At 47.2% G+C, this 18,750-nt stretch overlaps 1 protein-coding gene and 1 non-coding gene across 4 annotated transcripts in view; one reads left to right on the plus strand and one right to left on the minus strand.

Annotated features, from left to right (window-relative positions):
* SAMD12 (sterile alpha motif domain containing 12) overlaps positions 1-18,750 on the plus strand; it is a 281,125-nt gene that overhangs the window by 42,420 nt on the left and 219,955 nt on the right. The window lies entirely within an intron of this gene.
* LOC119928005 lies at positions 11,156-11,293 on the minus strand. Its single transcript, XR_005450967.1, has one exon. It is a non-coding gene; the product is annotated as a small nucleolar RNA SNORA7 (small nucleolar RNA).

Below are 18,750 nucleotides of genomic sequence, written 5' to 3' on the forward strand. Positions count from 1 at the left end.
TATTCATTCATTCAATCGTATTTATTGAGCACTTACTGTGTGCAGAGCACTGTACTAAGCCCTTGGGAAGTACAAGTTGGCAACATATAGAGATGGTCCCTACCCAACAGCGGGCTCACAGTCTAGAAGAGATATATAAAATGCTGTTATTTTTTCCAGAATACTTTCCCATTCAGTGCTTTGTTTATCCACATATCATCCCAGTGAGCTGGGGGAGGCAGTTATATTCCAGGAGTATACAGAGTAAGAACTCTGAGGCCCAGAGAGGCTAAGTAATTTGTCTGAGGTCACACAGCAGACCAGTGGCAGAGAGGAAGTTTAGATCCCAGCCCTCCCAGTGTGTAGCCTCTTTCTCTCATGTTCCTCATTTGGTACTGAGGATTACATTTTAAACTTAGGCTTCTACTGGGACTCACCGGTCTACCAGTGCTGAGATTTTAATTTTGAGTGAGTGCAAGATGAGAAGCAGCATGTCCTAGTGGGTAGAGCATGGCCGTGGGAGTCAGAAGAATCTGGGTTCTGTTCCTAGCTCTGCCACTTGTCTGCTATGTGACCTTGGGCCAGTCATTTGACTTCTCCATGCCTCAGTTACCTCATCTGTAAAATGAGGATTAAGACTGTGAACCCCATGAGGGACATAGAGGGTGTCTAATATGGTTTGCTTGTATCTACCCCAGTGCTTAGTACAGTGTCTGGCATATAGTAAGCTCTTAAATAACATAAAAAAGCAGGTGGACAGATGGCTGGTGCTGGAACAGGTGGCCAGTTGACTGGTTTTCTACAGGACACATTCATTCATTCAATCGTATTTATTGAGTGCTTACTGTGTGTAGAGCACTGTACTAAGCGCTTGGGAAGTACAAGTTGGCAACATGTAGAGATGGTCCCTACCCAACAGCGGGCTCACAGTCTAGAAGTGATGTTGGCATTTGTTAAGCGCTTACTATGTACAAAGCACTGTTCTAAGAGCTGGGGAGGTTACAAGGTGATCAGGTTGTCCCACAGGAGGCTCACAGTCTTCATTCCCATTTTACAGATGAGGTAACTGAGGCCCAGAGAAGTTAAGTGACTTGCCCAAAGTCACACAGCTGTCAATTGGCAGAGCTGGCAATCGAACCCATGACCTGTGACTCCAAAGCCCGTGCTCTTTCCACTGAGTCATGCTGCTTCTCTTAAATCCCAGCTGGGATTTATTTATTGAGTGTTAACTGTGTGCAGAGCACTGTACCAAGTGCTTGGGAGAGTACAGACTTTCTTGGGTCCAGTTTGTTATTTCCAGCGTGTATGCGCCCCGGGCTGTGGTTCCCATAGCTGAGTTCTGCTCCTCGGGCCCTGCGACAGTCTTCCCACTGACATGTGAGGGAAACAGGAAAGCTTTGGAGCAAGTGGGAGTTTCAGGGCTCTCCCCGGAGAAACACCGGATTGAGCAGACTCCATGTACTTCTGGAAAATGGCATGCAGTGCGTCCCATTCCACCGCATGCCGGTGTAACCTGTGTGATGCCCTGGGCATATCCTCATCTGGGAGAAGGGAGTCAGTCAGTCAGTCTTATTTATTGAGTGCTTTCTGTGTGCAGAGCTCTCAGTAAACGCTTCGGGGAGTACAATATAGCAGACACATCCTTTGCCCACAACGAGCTTACAGTCTAGAGGCAGGGAGACAGACATTCATGTAAATAAATAAAATAACGATATGGACCCAAGTGTTGTGGGGCTGGGATGCTGGCCAGCCGCAGGTGAGCAGTCAGCCTTTAAGGATTGGCTGTGGTTCCATGTGGAATGAGGGGCCAGTGCGGACTTCCAGAGGGGGCTTGGGGTGACTCTAGACTGTCAGCTTCTTGTGGGCAGGGAACATGTCTGTCAACTTCATTATACTAGATCATCATCATCATCATCAATCGTATTTATTGAGCGCTTACTGTGTGCAGAGCACTGTACTAAGCACTTGGGAAGTACAAATTGGCAACATATAGAGACAGTCCCTACCCAACAGTGGGCTCACAGTCTAAAAGGGGGAGACAAAACCAAACATACTAACAAAATAAAATAAATAGAATAGATATGTACAAGTAAAATAAATAAATAAAGAAATAGAGTAATAAATATGTACAAACCTATATACATATATACAGGTGCTGTGGGGAAGGGAAGGAGGTAAGATGTGGGGGATGGAGGGGGGAGAGGAAGGAAGGGGCTCAGTCTGGGTAGGCCTCCTGGATTCTCCCAAGCACTTAGTACAGTGCTTCACACCTAGTAAGCGCTCAATAAATGCAACTGGTTGATCGCCCTGACTCTCCCACTCTCTTCTGAGCCACCTTGACTTGCTCCCTTTATTCATCCCCCTCCCAGCCCCACAGCACTTATGTACATATCTGTAATATTATTTATTCATATTAATGCCTGCCTCTCCCTCTAGACTGTAAGCTCGTTGTCGGCCAGGAATGTGTCTGTTATGTTATATATCAATCAATCAATCAATCAATCAATCGTATTTATTGAGCGCTTACTATGTGCAGAGCACTGTACTAAGCGCTTGGGAAGTACAAATTGGCAACACATAGAGACAGTCCCTACCCAACAGTGGGCTCACAGTCTAAAAGGGGGAGACAGAGAACAGAACCAAACATACCAACAAAATAAAATAAATAGGATAGAAATGTACAAGTAAAATAAATAAATAAATAAATAGAGTAATAAATATGTATGTTATATATATACATATATATATAGTTATATTATATACTCCCCAATGCTTAGTACAGTGCTCTGCACACAGTAAGCACTCAATAAATACAACAGACTGACTGACTCTAATCTGGAGCCGGAATCTCCCCATAGGCCACCTGTTCGCTCTGTCCCCTGCTCCAGGGCTTTGCCCTAACGTGTGTGAAGAGTGTGTCTCCAGTGGATAACGTTCAGGGGACCAGGTATTGAAGGTCTGACGTCCAAACTTAGTTTTCCTTCTTATTTACAGGTCAGGGATGAATTAACTCCCCTCTCAGCTTCTGCCCCCTGGGTTTGTGTCAGGATTCAGGAATTTCCTGTCCTTTCCCCGGGGTTACCGGTAAGCCTTTGATGCTTTCCAGAGAAGGCCGGCAATCTCTAATGAAGCAGTGCCAACTGACGTGTCCCGTTAGCTGTTGCCTGTGGGCGAGTCACTTCACTTCTCTATGCCGCAGTGACCTTATCTGTAAAACCAGGACAGGGACTGATTAGCTTGTGTCTACCCCAGCACTCAGGACAGTACCTGGCACATGGTAAGTGCTTACAAATACCATTAAAAAACAAAACAAAAACAGATTATAAAAACCTGGGGTGGGCCAATGTCTTTTTAGAGGAATCAAAGGGTAAACTTAGTGGGAAAGTTATTAAATAATAAAATGGATAGCTGTCTAGGCAGCGTGGTAGTGAAGTGACCACAATTTTCTCTGATTTCCCCCGGTTCATACCAGTGGCTTTTAGAGGCGATCGATTTGATAACCAGAATGAAGTGGAGTTGAGAGTACAAAGAGGAGCAACAGCATCCTTTAATTCAGTAGTATTTATTGGCCACTCAATGTGGACAGGGCATTGGTGGGAGTCCACTCCTGCTTACTATTTAAAGGAGGAGTTTGTTGGCACACACCCACTGAAGATTAGAGCAGGTGAATATATGAAGGTAAATCAGAAAATCTGAATTTCCAGAAAAAGCAATCAATGTCAGTCAGTCACTGGTATTTATTGAGTTCAGAGTGCCGTATTAAGTAAATCTAAATGTTGAGATAGCAATCAGTCAGTCAGTCACTCAGTGAGTGGTATTTATTGAGCATTTACTGAGTGCCGAGCACTGTACTAAGCAGTTGGGAGAGCACAGTTCAGTAGAGTCACGATCTCTGCCCTCAAGGCCCTGACAATCTAGGACAGGAGCTTATGTATTTACTATCAGCAGGGTTAAAGTGTGAGTCTCCTTTATGGAGCAGCTTTTGACCAAGGCTATTTCCCTGGATCAGTAGGCTTTGTGGAAGAGCCTGGAGAAATGAGGGAAAAATACCTTCAAATCCCGCCGTATAGAACCAAGAGAATTTGCAAAAGGGCCCATTGGAAGAAACCTGGATTGTAAAGTCACGGTGATCAGAAAGATATGAGTAGCTTAGGGAAGCAGTGTTGCCTGATGAAAAGAGCACGGGCATGGCAGTCAGAAGGACCTGCATTCTAATCCTGGCTCTGCCACTTGTCTGCTGCATGACCTTGGGTAAGTCACTCCACTTCTCTGGGTCTTAGTTCCCTCATCCGTGAATTGGGGATTATTAAATCCTTCCCCCGTCTACTCCGACTGTGAGCCCCATGTTAGCTTGGGTGCAGTGAAGAGCACTGAGCTGCCTTTTGAGAACATTGCAACTTTCTAGAGAATATGCGGATTTGGGGTTAGTGAATAATATGCCATGGGAACCCAGTTATACAAATTTTAAAGAGATTGTATTCATTCAATTGGATTTATTGAGTACTTACTGTGGACAGAGCACTGTACTACGAGCTTGGGAGAGTTTAATAGAACAATAAACCGACACCGTCCATGCCCACAGTATACTTATAATCTAGAGGAAGAGACAGACATTAATATAAAAAAATAAATTGCAGATATGTCCAGAAGTGTTGTGCGGCTGGGAGGGGGGTGATGAATGAAGGGAGTAAGTCAGGAAGATGCAAAAGGGAGAGGGAGAAGGGGAATAATGGCTTAGTCAGGGACGGCCTCTTGTAGGAGATGTGCCTTTTATTGTTTCTGGGTAGAGCAACGCCTAAATCACTACCTGAAAAGGTCAGGGGTTCTCTGGATTTGTACAGACTCCAAAGAAAGTAAAGGAAGACAAGCTATGTGTGGGTGGGAAGGTGTGAGCCAGGTGAAATGCCCCTCTAGACTGTAAGCTCGTCATCTAGACTGTCAGCTCATTGTGGGCAGAGAATGTGTCTACCAACTCTATTATATTGGGCTCTCCCAAATGCTTAGTACAGTGCTCTGCACACAGCGCTCAGATGAGATCTCCTCCCTCTTCTCAAGTGCCACCCCATCCACCTCTGCTTCGGACCCCATTCCCTCTCATCTTATGAAAACTCTCGCCCCTTCCCTCCTCCTCTCCTTAACTTCCATCTTCAACCGCTTACTCTCCACTGGTTTCTTCCCCTCTGCCTTCAAACATGCCCACGTCTCCCCAGTCCTAAAAAGAATCATCTCCTGACCCCACTGCCCCTTCTAGGTATTGTTCTATCTCCCTCCTGCCCTTCCTTTCCAAACTCCTAGAACAAGTCATCTACACTCGCTGCCTCAAATTCCTCGTCTTTAACTCTCTCCTAGACCCCCTCCAATCTGGCTTCCATCCCCAACACTCCACTGAAACTGCCCTCTCAAAGGTCACCAATGACCTCCTTCTTGCCAAATCCAATGGCTCCTACTCTATCCTAATCCTCCTCGACCTCTCAGCTGCCTTCGACTCTGTGGACCACCCTCTTCTCCTCAACATGCTATCCAACCTTGGCTTCACAGACTCCATCCTCTCCTGGTTCTCCTCTTATCTCTCCAGCCGTTCATTCTCCGTCTTTTTTGTGGGCTCCTCCTCCCCCTCCCATCCCCTTACTGTAGGGGTTCCTCAAAGGTCAGTTCTTGGTCCCCTTCTGTTCTCTATCTACACTCACTCCCTTGGTGAACTCATTTGCTCCCACGGCTTCAACTCTCATCTCTATGCTGATGACACCCAGATCTACATCTCTGCCCCTGCTCTCTCTCCCTCCCTCCAGGCTCGTATCTCCTTCTGCCTTCATGACATCTCCATCTGGATCTCTGCCTGCCATCTAAAACTCAACATGTCCAAGGCTGAGCTCCTTATCTTCCCTCCCAACCCTTGTCCACTCCCTGACTTTCCCATCACTGTAGATGGCACTACCATCCTTCCTGTCTCACAAGCCTGCAACCTTGGTGTCATCCTTGACTCCACTCTTTCATTCACCCCACACATCCAATCCAATTCTTCACCATAACCTGCCGGTCTCACCTCCACAACATCGCCAATATCCTCCCTTTCCTCTCCATCCAAACCGCTATCTTGCTGGTTCAGTCTCTCATCCTATCCCGACTGGATTACTGCATCAGCCTCCTTTCTGATTTCCGATCCTCCTGTCTCTCCCCACTTCAGTCTATACTTCACTCTGCTGCCCAGGTTATCTTTGTACAGAAACGCTCTGGGCATGGCACCCCCCTCCTCAAAAATCTCCAGTGGTTGCCTGTCAACCTTCGAATCAAGCAAAAACTCCTCACTGTTGGCTTCAAGGCTGTCCATAACCTCTCCCCTTCCTACTTCACCTCCCTTCTCTCCTTCTACAGCCCAGCCCACACACTCCGCTCCTCTGCCGCCGCTAACCTCATTGTGCCTCGTTCTCTCCTGTCCTGCCATCGACCCCTGGGCCACATCCTTCCTCTGGCCTGGAATGCCCTCCCTCCACACATCTGCCAATCTAGCTCTCTTCCTCCCTTCAGAGCCCTACTGAGGGCTCATCTCTTCCAGGAGGCCTTCCCAGACTGAGAACCCCCTTTTTCCTCCTCCTCCTTCTCCCCTCCTCCTCCCCTCCTCCCCCTTCCCCTCCCCACAGCATTTGTATATATTTGTGCATATTTATTACTCTATTTTATTAGTGCAGTGTATATAGCTATAATTCTATTTATTCTGATGATATTGACACCTGTCTACTTATTTTGTTTTGTTGTCCTTCTCCCCCTTCTGGACTGTGAGCCCGTTGGGTAGGGATCGTCTCTATATGTTGCCGATTTCTATTTCCCAAGCACTTAGTACAGTGCTTCGCACACAGTAAACTCTCAATAAATGCGATTGAATGAATGAATGAATGAATGAATAGCATTGATTGATCTGTTTCCTGGAGACCCCTGCCTCCCTCCTTCTCCTCTAACCCTTCCTCCTTCCCTGACCCCATAGCCCAGGCTAAGCACACCCAGATATACCAAGGGAAACAGTGGGGCTGAAGGAAAAGGAGAAAGGTGCGAGTCATTGAAAGGTTGATGTTATTAAAAGAGGGAAGGTAGAGAAGCATGGTCCTTTCTAAAATAAGCGAGGATCTACGTTCTTGGCATTCAGCCGGAGAAACCTGTCACAAGCCCAGAGCAAACTGGAAAATTTGTTGGAAGAATGTTGTTGTCACTTTGATAGTGATTTAAACAGGAGACATGGAGGAAGGTAAGTGTGAGGATAACCAACTTCGGGAAAGGAATTCTTCATTATGTCCACTGAAGTACTGTCCAGGAAGTAAATTTAGGCCATAGCTAATTTCTCTCCTGGGCTGAGGGACTGTGGTGTGTTTGTGGTTTACCATGCATTAAGGCCACGAGCAAGTCCCTGGTAATCTTTTTCTTCTCTTTTTCTTTTTTCAAAGTAATTATTTCCATAGTTTCCTCCAGCATGTTCCAGTCGGCATGTGTTCAATTTTAGGATTAAACGGAAAATCAGGGAATCTGCTTGGCCTCAAACTCCCCTTCTCATCTTCCCTTCCAGGCTCTTCCTCCCGACCACTTTTCCGTCAATGTGGCCCACATCCTTTCTGTCTCACAAACCCGCAGCCGTGGCATTACCCTCGACTGATCTTTCTCCTTAACCCATGTATTCGGTCACTAAATCTTGTCAATTCTTTCTCCACCATATCCCTCCAGAATTCACTCCTACTGAAAGCTCACTTCCTCCAGGAGGCCTTCCCGGACTAAGCCCCCCCTTTTCCTCAGCTCCCCGTCCCCATCGCCCCCATTGGTTCTCTCTGCTCTACCCCCCTCCCTGCCCCACAGCACTTGTGTGTATATGTACATATTTATAATTCTGTGTATTTATATTAATGATGTGTATATATCTATAATTCTATTTATATTGATGCTATTGATGCCTGTTTACTTGTTCTGATGTCTGTCTCCCACCTTCTAGACTGTGAGTACATTATGGGCGGGGATTGTCTCTGTTGCTGAATTGTACTTTCAAGTGCTTAGTGCAGTGCTCTGCACCCAATAAGTGCTCAATAAATACGATTGAATGAACTCCTGACTCTCCCCCCAAACTGCCACCACATTGGTTCGAGCACTTGGCATAATCCATCTCAACTACTTACATCAGCCTCCTCTCTGACCTCCTTGCCTCCAGCCTCTCCCCCCCAGTCTGAACTTCACTCTGCTTCACTCGGATCACATCTCTAAAAAAAAGTTCAGTCCATGTCCCCCCACTCCTCAAGTGCCTCCAATGGTTACCCATCCACCTCTACATCCAACAGAAACTCCTTACCATCAGCTTCAGGATAGTTCATCAGCTTTCCCCATAATCCTCACTCCTTCCCCATCACAACCTAGCCCACAGTACCAGCTTCCTCACCTCACCCGCCATGGTTGTGGGCAGGGATTGCCCCTATTTGTTGCCAACTTGTACTTCCCAAGTGCTTAGTATAATGCTCTGCACACAGTAAGCGCTCAGTAAGTATGATTGAATGAATGTAAGTACTTAAGAAATACCATAATAATAATAATAATACGTGCTATGAGGCTGGAGTGAATATCAAATTGCCTAAGAGATACAGATTCAAAAGCCTAGGTGACACAGAGGGGAGGATGAGCAAGTTCAGGAGATGAGAGGTTAGTCAGGGAAGGCCCCTTGGAGGAGGTATGCTTTTAGTAGGACTTTGAAGACGGAGAGAGTAGTGGTCTGTCTTTTATGAGGATGGGGGGACTTCCAGGCCAGAGGGAGGACATGAGGTCAGCAGTGAGGCAGATGAGATCGAGGTACAGTGAGTAGGTTGGCTTTAACGGAGCCACAAGGGAGCTGGTTTGGTTGAAGTAGAACATTAGTGAGGTAAGGTAGGAAGGGGAGAGATGATGGAGTGTCTTGAAGCCGACGGTAAGAAATTTCAATTTGGTTTAGAGATGGATGGGCAGCCGCCGGAGGTTTTTGAGGAGTGGGGTGATGTGGGTTTAACACTTTTTTGAGCTGCAAACCAAAAACATAATAGCACAGTAAAAAAGACAGTCTGTGTTGCAGAGAAATGGTGGGTCACGCACTGGCCTTTCCAATCAGCAATATTTGTTGAGCACTTACTGTGTGCAGAGAGCACTGTACTAAATGCTTGGGAGAGTAAAATAGAATTGGGAGACATAGTTACTGCCCTCAAAGAACTTAAAATCTAGTGGAGGAGACAGCCACTAAAACAAATTACAAGTAGGGGTATGAAATAGAGCATAAAGATATGTTACACTGTTCTTGTGTTGTGCTCTCCCAAGTGCTCACTACAGGGCTCTGCACACAGTAAGTACTCAATAAATACTATTGATGGGTTACTAAGTGCTCTGGCTGAGAGGATGGGTACCCAAGTGTAGAGTTGATGTGGAAGTTCTGAGGGAGCAGGGTGGAGTTTATAGGGTGGGGTGAGGAAAGGTTAATTAATGGAGGACCTGTGATTTCAGGAAGGCCTTGAAGATGGCAGGGGCACCTTCAAATTCTACATATTTTCTAGGCCAGAGGGAATCCAGCTAAATTATTAGGAGTGCCAGAACAGATTAAGACACTGAGTCCATTTGTATTCTGCAGAGAAACAACAGAAGGCACATATTGATCTCCTCCGCCATCCTGATAGATGGCTCGTAGACCATCCCAAGCTATCCTGGGCAAAGCCAAGTGCACGACCACCCCAGATTTCTGTCAGCAACATAGGTTCCAGTGTATGGTCAGACAGAAAGACCAGAGGGAAAGAATCATCAGCTGGGAGCGCATTCCTCGCAGAAAGAGAAATAATGACCGATGACAAGATTGCCAATCCCTAACCCCAAGAAGGCTTTTTACTAATAGCAGGAAGAAAATGGGTGACATTTCCAAGTGTTTTTACTAATGTAAGTGTCCATAGTATAAGACGGTAATGGGGCATCAGTGGAGGTGTAGCACTTAGTACAGTGCTCTGCACACAGTAAGCGCTCAATGAATACGATTGATTGATTGATTGGAGGCAGCCATTTTGCTCTTAGCTGGGCAATGTAGAGAGCCTGGCAACTGAGTGGAGCATTTATGTAGAATGGAGCCCGTTGTTGGGTAGGGACCGTCTCTGTATGTTGCCAACTTGTACTTCCCAAGCACTTAGTACAGTGCTCTGCACACAGGAAGCGCTCAATAAATGTGATTGAATGAATGAATGAATGAGTGCTAATTGTGTGCGGAACACTGTACTGAGAGTTGGTGCAAACCCAGGTAATGGAGGATTGGGAGTAATGAGAAACTACGATTCCCTTTTCCTTCTCCAGCCACAAGTCTCTGGAGTGCTGAGTGGTGTTGTATTGTACTCTCCCAACCTCTTAGTACAGTGCACTGCACACAGTAAACACTTAGTAAATTCATTCATTCATATGATCTATTGAGTGCTTACGGTATACAAAGCACTGTACTAAGTGCTTGGGAGAGTACAGCGTGGCTCAGTGGAAAGAGCCTGGGCTTTGGAGTCAGAGGTCATGGGTTCAAATCCCGGCTCCACCAATTGTCAGCTGTGTGACTTTGGGCAAGTCACTTCACTTCTCTGTGCCTCAGTTACCTCATCTGTAAAATGGGGGTTAAGACTGTGAGCCCCCCGTGGGACAACCTGATCACCTTGTAACCTCCCCAGTGCTTAGAACAGTGCTTTGTACATAGTAAGCGCTTAATAAATGCCATTATTATTTATTATTTATTTATTACAATATGACAACAAACAGACACATTCCCTGCCCACAACTAACTCAGAGTTTAGAGGGGGAGGCAGTATAAATAAACAAATAAATGACAGGTATACTCAGATAATATGATAAATATGACTGATTACTGACTGACTGACGATCCCCGGCCCCTCAGACTCAGGAGTCAGAGTGACATGCCGTGTGGGAGAGGAAAGAATGATAGTAACTGTCTTATCTTATGCCGTCAAGTTGTTTCCAACCCATAGCGACACCACGGACACATCTCTCCCAGAGCATCCCGCTCTCCATCTGCAATCATTCTGGTAGTGTATCCACAGAGTTTCTTGGTAAAAATATGGAAATGGTTGCCCATTGCCGCCTTCCGCGCAGTAAACTCGAGGCTCCAACCTCGACTGTCTCCCATGCTGCCACTGCCCAGCACGGGTGAGTTTTGACTTGTAGCACATTGCCTTCCACTCGCCAGCCACTGCCCAAGCTAGGAATGGGATGGGTATCCCTCTGCTTTTCTCTCCCTCCCATAGCCGAGACCGGCAGAGTACTGGAAACTCTTCAGGTGCGACCCTGAGAGGGGAAATAATAACTGTAGTGTTTGTTAAAAGCTTACCATAGGCTGAGGCCCGGAGTAGATATGAGATAATTGGGTTGGACACAGGCCCTGTCCCACGGGGCTCACGGTCAGAGTAGTACAGAGAACAGGTATTTAATCTCATTTAACAGATGAGGTAAGTGAGACAAAGTAGGGAAATGACTGGCCTAAGGTCACACAGCAGGCAAGTAGTAGAGGCGGGGTTAGGATTCAGGTCCACAGACACCCAGACCCATACACTCTCAATTTGGTGATGCTAGGAGAAGAAAATGGGAAAGGGAAGGGAGGGGAAGAGTAGAAGAAGACAGAGGAGAAAGGAGCAAAGAAAGGGAAGAGGGGAAACATCTTCCTTTTCCACTGCACCTGCCCCTCCTCCCCAAACCCTGCAGGGTTCCCGAGGTGGGGATTGGGGAGCAAGGAAAAGGGATCCTCCCCCTGAGTAGGGGACTTGAACTGTGGGAGCTTATCAGGAGTGGGAGGGGAAGGAAAAGAGGAAGGGGAAGGGGATGAAGCAGCGACTCACCTGTCCTGATCACCACTGATGCAGCAGGGGAATTGCTCTCTCCCCAGCTGGAAGGGCAGGGACTGCCATGACTCTACTGTATTGTTTTCTACCAAGTGCCAAGTACAGTGCTCAGTACATAAAAAGTGCCCAATAAATACCGTTGATTGATTGATAGTTAATAATAATGGCATTTATTAAGCGCTTACTATGTGCAAAGCACTGGTCTAAGCACTGGAGAGGTTACAAGGTGATCAGGTTGTCCCACGTGGGGCTCACAGTGTTAATCCCCATTTTACAGATGAGGTAACTGAGGCCCAGAGAAGTTAAGTGACTTGCCCAAAGTCACACAGCTGACAATTGGCAGAGCCGGGATTTGAACCCGTGACCTCTGACTCCAAAGCCCTGCTGCTGATTGGGCTGGGACGGTGAGGTTCCCCCTCGTTCTTCAGGAAAAGGGTGGCGACCAATCAGTCCAGCCCGATTTGCTCATATCCACCCCAGCACTTAGTACAGTGCTTGGAATATAGTAAGCGCTTAATAAATAGCACAATTAATACTGATTATAGTGATTGCGTTTATTAAACCACTGTGCCTAGTGCTGGGGGCGATACAAAGTAATGATACCTCTCTGGGCAGGAGATTCGGTTCAGTCCCACCCCAGAGCACACGCTCTGTCTCATCCCCGTTTTACAGATGAGGACACCGAGGACCGGTGAAGTTAAGTGACTTGCCCAGGATCACACAGTGAATAGTTATGGGAATACAGCCAAGGCCAATTCTTCATCAGTTATCTGTGAATTTGCTGATAGTTGGAGACCCTTAAATGAACCATCATGGAGACTCCCCCCAGTAAGAAACCACATCTGGAAATGCAGAGACACAGTCAGTGAGTGGAGCTCAGCAAGGACACGGAGAAAAAGCAGCACAGTGATTTTTTCAGCCATTCATTTCCGTGAGAGGATTGAGAGGTGTATGAGAGGCAGGATCTGTTGGGTCCAAGAGCCACTGGCTGCCTCAGGGGGTTTTACATTTGAGGCATGGAACTTGATCTATACAGCAAATATAGCGAATGGCAAAGATGATACAGTTTCTGGATCGAATAATGTTATTATTACTATTATTATGGTACTTGTTAAGTACTTTCTACGTGCCAAGAACTATTCTAAGAGCTGGGTTGTGGGTTCTAATTCTGACTCCGCCACTTGTCTGCTGTGCAAACCACTTAACTTCTCTGTGCCTCAGTTATGTCATCTGTAAAATGGGGATTAAGACTGTGAGCCCCACGTGGGGCAACCTGATTACCTTGTATCTACCCTAGTGCTTAGAACAGTGCTCGGCACATAGTAAGTGCTTTACAAATACAATAATAATAATAATAATAATAGTACAAGATAATCAGGTTGGACACAGTCCCTATCTCATGTGGGGCTTACAGTCATAATACCCATTTTGCAGATGAGGTAACTGAGGCACAGAGAAATGAAAGGATTTGCTCAAGGTGGTTAGAGTGGAAGCTCCTTATGGGCAGGGAATGTGTTCATTCTGAACTTCCCCAAGCATCTGGTGCAGTAATGATAATAACAATAATGATTGTGGTTTTTGTTACACCTTCCTATGTGCCAAACACTGTACTAAACACTGGAGTAGAGACAAGATCATTAGGTCCCACATGGGGCTCATAGTCTAAATAGGTTGGAGAACAGGGATTGAACTCCCATTATGCAGATGAGGGAACTGAGCCACAGAGAACTTTAGTGACTCACTCAAAGTCCCACAGCAGACAAGTTGGAGGAGCAGAATTAGAACTCAGATCTTCTGGTGCCCAGGCTCTTTCCACTAGGACTACACTGCTTTTCCAGGGCACCGTACCAAGGGGACACTGTAGACAGCACTACCATCCTTCCCGTCTCACAAGCCCACAACCTTGGTGTCATCCTCGACTCTGCTCTCTCATCCACCCCACACATCCAGTCCGTCACCAAAACCTCTGCCGGTCTCACCTCCACAGCATCGCCAAGATCCGCCCCTTCCTCTCCATCCAAACTGCTACCTTGCTGGTTCAATCTCTCTTCCTATCCCGACTGGATTACTACATCGGCCTCCTCTCTGATCTCCCATCCTCCTGTCTCTCCCCACTTCAGTCTGATGCCTGGATTATCTTTGTACAGAAATGCTCTGGGTATGTCACTCCCCTCCTCAGAAATCTCCAGTGGTTGCCTGTCAACTTACGAATCAAGCAAAAACTCCTCACCCTGGGCTTCAAGGTTCTCCATCCCCTCGCCCCCTCCTACCTCACCTCCCTTCTCTCCTTCTACAGCCCAGCCCGCACCCTCCGCTCCTCTGCCGCTAATCTCACCGTGCCTCGTTCTCGCCCGTCCCGCCATCGACCCCCGGCCCACATCATCCCCCGGGCCTGGAATGCCCTCCCTCTGCCCATCCCCCAAGCTAGCTCTCTTCCTCCCTTCAAAGCCCTACTGAGAGCTCACCTCCTCCAGGAGGCCTTCCCAGACTGAACCCCCCTTTTTTCTTCTCCTCCTCCTCCCCTCCCCTTCCCCCTCACCCTACCTCCTTTCCCTTCCCACAGCACTTATATATATTTGTACATATTCATTACTCTATTTTGCTTGTACATATTTACTACTCTATTCTATTAATGATGTGCATGTAAGCTATGATTCTATTTATTCTGACAGTTTTGACACCTGTCTATATGTTTTGTTTTGCCGTCTCCCCCTTCTAGACTGTGAGCCTGTTGTTGGGTAGGGACCATCTCTACATGTTGCTGACTTGTACTTCCCAAGCGCTTAGTACAGTGCTCTGCACACAGTAAGCGCTCAATAAATGCGATTGAATGAATGAATGAAAGGGGACATTCAAAAAATGCTGCTACTACCATTACTATTAAAGTGCTCTGCACACAGTAAGCGCTCAATAAATACAATTGAATGAATTAAGGTAAAAGGAGCAAGGATAAAAGAGTTGCTCACATAGAAGGTGACAGACCTTGAAAACAAGACAGAAAGAGGAGGTGAGACCAAAAATTATCAGCAAGCCTTCCATGTTCAAGCAATACAGATTGGAGAGCTGGGAGGTGAATTCCTGCTATCTAATGGGTTTATCCTTGTCCTAATTATTTTTTATGGATCACTGCCCAGGGTGGATATAAAAAAAGAATGACTTTAACCTTTCTCTGGGGCTGATTGGAATTTTATTATCTTTTTACTTTTCCCCTTTCTAGATCAATGCAAAAAGTTTACTGAAGAGGCAGTAAGTTGAGCCCCCCAGACCTTTTGATATTTATAGAAATAAAAACGTAAGTGTTCATCTTTAGATGTTTTATTGATGACTCGATCAGAAGAGACACACGAGCCTCTAGGTTTACTAACTACATCTGTGCATCAAATAGAATACCCTTTAATGTTTCGTATCTCCTTCCCAACCGCTTCACAAGTTGTTTTTCATTGAAATACATCTGTTTTCAGGGCATTCATTTTGAAATCACTCCAACATGAAGTGGCTGCTTTCTGTGCCTGTCAGTCAATCAGTCAGTAAGATAAAGTACCCACGGTGTGCAGAACACTGTAGTAAGCACTGGGGAGGGAGCAGTAGAGATAGTCTCAAGGAGCTCTGTTACCCTAAGAAGCAAACAGTGTGGCTCAGTGGAAAGAGCCCGGGCTTGGGAGTCAGAGGTCGTGGGTTCTAATCCCGGCTCTGCCACTTGTCAGCTGTGTGACTTTGGACAAGTCACTTCACTTCTCTGGGCCTCAGTTCCCTCATCTGTAAAATGGGGATTAAGACTGTGAGCCTCACATGGGACAACCTGATTTCCTTGTATCCCCCCGCAGCGCTTAGAACAGTGCTTGGCACATAGCAAGTGCTTAACAAATACCTTCATTATTATTAATAGGGGAGACAAACAATGAGAGGGTAAGAGTAGGCTGGCTCATTGGGGTTTAGAATTGACCGGTGGAAATTGATGTGTATGGCAAATACCGCGAACGACAAAGATAATGTAATTTCTGGATAGGTTAGAGTGGAAGCTCCTTAAGGGCAGGGAACATGTCACTAGTTTATTCTGAACTTCCCAAGCATCCATAACAGTGATAATAATAACTGCTACTATTCCCGGTGTGGTGTATTGTGGAGAACACAGAGACCGCAGCTCACTCCAAGTCAGGCACCTTGACTTCATTCATTCATTCAAACGTATTTATTGAGCGCTTACTGTGGGCAGAGCACTGTACTAAGCGCTTGGAAAGTACAATTCAGCAACAAAGAGAGACAATCCATGCCTACAATGGGCTCACAGTCTAGAAGGGGGGAGACAGACATCAAAACAAGTTAACAGGCAATGGGAGTGAATCTCCCTCCCTCCCGGGAAGGCTGAGCCCGTGACCGGCAGTCAAGGCACTGAGCAGTCCAGTGTCCTGAGCGCGGGCCACATACATGGGTGGGATTTTATCGCCATCCTTTAAGGCCTCAGGCCACCCACGGCTGACCCAGGCAGGTCTCCTTGGCCCTCCTGAAGATGATCCCACAGGAGCAAACTCTCATTTGTCCCCAAGATGTCTGTCAGGTTCCCTGGCAGCTCACTGGTGGTTAGGCGTGGAGTAGGCATCCCTCATTACCCAGTGGTTCCTATTCATTGCTCTTAGTCCTTCCTCCAACAGTCCATTGATAATAATCATAATCATGATGGTATTTGTGAAGTGCTTACTATGCACCAGGCACTGTACTAAGTGTTAGGGTGGATACCAGAAAATCAAGTTGGACAGTACCTGTCCCACATGGGGCTCACAGTCTCGATCCCTATTTTACAGCTGAGGTAACTGAGGCCCGAGAATTGAAGCGACTTGCCCAAGGTCACACAGCAGACAAGTGGCGGACCAGGATTAGAACCAGTGACATCTGACTCTCAGGCCTGTGCTCTAGCCATTATGCCATGCACATGGCCCGATTGCCATTTTGGAGCCGTGTGGCCTGTTGGGGGAAAAGAGGGAGGGAACGGGAGGCATCCCCAAAATACGAAGGCGTTGGGGAAACTCGGGGTGCTAGGGTTAGTCCCCCGCTGTATAGGGCAGGGATTGGAGGGGTTCTGTAGGCAGCGTCCATGGCTTCAGAGCCCCCTCGGGCTGCACTCTGGGGCTGGGGCCAGGGCCGGGGGACGCACCGTGACATCTTGGTGATGGGGTGTGTTGGATGGGAATGCCGGTTCTGGCCCACTGGAGCCGGTCACACGGTGGAGCCGGGGCCTGGGACTGGTAAGGGGTGGGAGGCGCTACACGCAGGCCTGGAAACCCCGGCCAAACAGCGCAGGGACGCTCCGGAGAGGTGGCGGGGAAGAGGAGGAGAGGGAAGGGGCGGCGTCCGCAGGTCCGAGCCCCCTCTGGGCTCTTTGGAGACACTTCACACCGCAGAGGCTACTACGCAGCTTGAATCTCCGTCCTCATCCCACGGAGCTCAACTCAGTCAGGAGGTCATGGGTTCTAATCTCACCTCCACCACTTGTCTGCTCTGTGACCTTGGGCAAGTCACTTCGCTTCTCTGGGCCTCTTTTACCTCATCTGTAAAGTGGGGATTGAGATTGTGAGTCCCACGAGGGACAGGGACTGTGTCCAGCCCGATTGGCTTGTATCCACCCCGGTGCTTGGTACAGTGCCTGGCACATAATAAGCACTTAAGAAATACCATCATTTAGTGGATAGAGCATGGGCCTGGGAGTCTGAAGGTCATGGGTTCTAATCCCAGCTCTACCACTTGTCTGCTGTGTGACCTGGCATAAGTCACCTAACTTCTCTATGCCTCAGTTACCTCATTTGTAAAATGGGGATCAAGACTGTGAGCCTGACGTGGGATAGGGACTGTGTCCAACCCAATTTGCTTGTAACCACCCCAGCGCTTAGTAAAGTGCCTGGCACATAGTAGGTGCTTAACAAATATTCATTCATTCATTCATCTTATTATTATTATTATACTGCGATTTGGAGTCGAGGAGGGGAAGGATCATCCCACGGCAGCACAGGCTCTGGGCATGGGACTCTGTGTTAGGCGCAGCCCCGGGAGGGCAATGCTAACAATGATAGTGGTTTTTGTCAAGCACTTCCTATGTGCCAAGCACTGTACTAAACACTGGGGTAGATCATCAGGTCTCATGTGGGGCCCACAGTCTAAGTAGGATGGAGAACAGATATCGAATCCCCATTTTTACAGATGAGGGAGCTGAGGCTCAGAGAAGTGAAGTGACTTGCCCAGGTTCCCGCAGCTGACAAGTGGCAGAGCCGATATTAGAACCTAGGTCCTCTGGCTCCCAGATCTAAGTTCTTTCCAGGAGGACACGCTGCTTTTCCAGCACGTTGCTTGGGAGGAGCATAGTGCACGAACTTACGAGTACATCCGCCAAGGTAGCTCTCTTCCTCCCTTCAAAGCCCTACTGAGAGCTCACTTCCTCCAAGAGGCCTTCCCAGACTGAGCCCCCTCCTTCCTCTCCCCCTCATCCCCCTCCTCATCCCCCCCACCTTACCTCCTTCCCCTCCCCACAGCACCTGTAATATATGTACATATGTTTGTACATATTTACTACTCTGTTTTACTTGTACATATTCTATTTATTTTATTTTGTTAATATGTTTTGTTTTGTTGTCTGTCTCCCCATTCTGGACTGTGAACCCGCTGCTGGGTAGGGACCGTCTCTATATGTTGTCAACTTGTACTTCCCAAGCGCCTGGTACAGTGCTCTGCACACAGTAAGCACTCAGTAAATACAATTGAATGAAGTGAATGAGTAAACTCCCTTCTAGATTATAAGCTCACTGTGGGCAGAGAATGTGCCTACCAACTCTGTTGTATTGTACTCTTAAGCACCTAGTACAGTGCTCCACACACAGTAAGCGCGCTCAATAAATATGATTGATTGAGAAGCAGGTGAAGAGGATGGATA

This window comes from Tachyglossus aculeatus, chromosome 4, assembly GCF_015852505.1.
Source record: "Tachyglossus aculeatus isolate mTacAcu1 chromosome 4, mTacAcu1.pri, whole genome shotgun sequence".
NCBI classification, from domain to species: Eukaryota; Metazoa; Chordata; class Mammalia; order Monotremata; family Tachyglossidae; genus Tachyglossus; species Tachyglossus aculeatus.